This window comes from Ceratina calcarata, unplaced genomic scaffold, assembly GCF_001652005.2.
Source record: "Ceratina calcarata isolate Rehan_Ccalc_2016 unplaced genomic scaffold, ASM165200v1 scaffold827, whole genome shotgun sequence".
Taxonomy (NCBI): domain Eukaryota; kingdom Metazoa; phylum Arthropoda; class Insecta; order Hymenoptera; family Apidae; genus Ceratina; species Ceratina calcarata.
The window spans coordinates 10348-11444 of NW_017179599.1; positions in this window are offsets into that span (position 1 = coordinate 10348).

Here is a 1097-nt window from a genome sequence, read left to right on the forward strand (position 1 = left end):
ATCGACGGCGTGCATTTTATTTTACAAACCCGATTCTCTGTTCCCGGCAGTTTAGTTTAGGGCACCATCCCTAACAATAATGATTAAAATGATGATATGAGCAAATTAAAGCTAGATAAATAGATAAAATTAAATTGCAAACCATGTCGATGAGACAGACTCCAGGGGAGGAGAGGAGGTGACGCCACATCACCATTCTGACAGCGCGCAGATGAACAGCAAAAAATAATATTGAGCTTATTGGAATTTAGTCGATAATGGAAATTTAACTTTGATTTTGTACGGAATTGTATGTCTGTTAAGTTTGGTCAGGTCTCTGATGAGTTTATTGTTTGGAACGTCAGTGCTGAAGCTTTCACTTAACGCTCAATGTATTCCCCTATAAGAGGAGTGCCAGCCCTCCTGCATAGCTCCGAGATGCTAGTTTTCCAGGGAACCCGAATGATTGACTTAAGTATTTTATTTTGCACTCTTTGCATTTGAATCTTTCTGGTTTTTGAAATGCAATCCCACCACACTAGCGCTCCATAAGTATTCGTATATACAGGGTGTCCCAGAACTAGTGTTAGGCCTTGAAATGGGGAGGAGCCATGGTGATTTTAAACAACTTTTTCCTTTGCAAAAAAGTTGTCCGAGGCGTGGTAATCGAATTATTAACAAAAACTCTCGACGAATCAGAGCGCGAGTATACAAGGCGGGCAGGAGCGAGGTAACCGCCTCGTGCGTTGTCGCGGCCGTACGTCGCGCTCGTGACGGGAGCATAGGATGAAAGAAATGTTACATGCAAAAATGAACTAACAAATTGATTAAATGTGAAAGGAAAGAAAGAGATTAGTCGTTAACCCTTTGAGTGCTATGGGCGCACATATGCGTCCAACGAAAGTCATCGCTGTAGACTATGGACGCAAATACGCGCTTAGCAGATGTCATCAGTATAGACTATGGACGCAAATACGCGTCTGGCAAAAATGATCAGGATACACCATATCAATGCAGAAAATGCGACGTATATATATATATACACTATTCCATTGTCTATGTGTATGTGTATATATATACATATATATGTACTATTCCATTGTCTATGTGTATGTGTG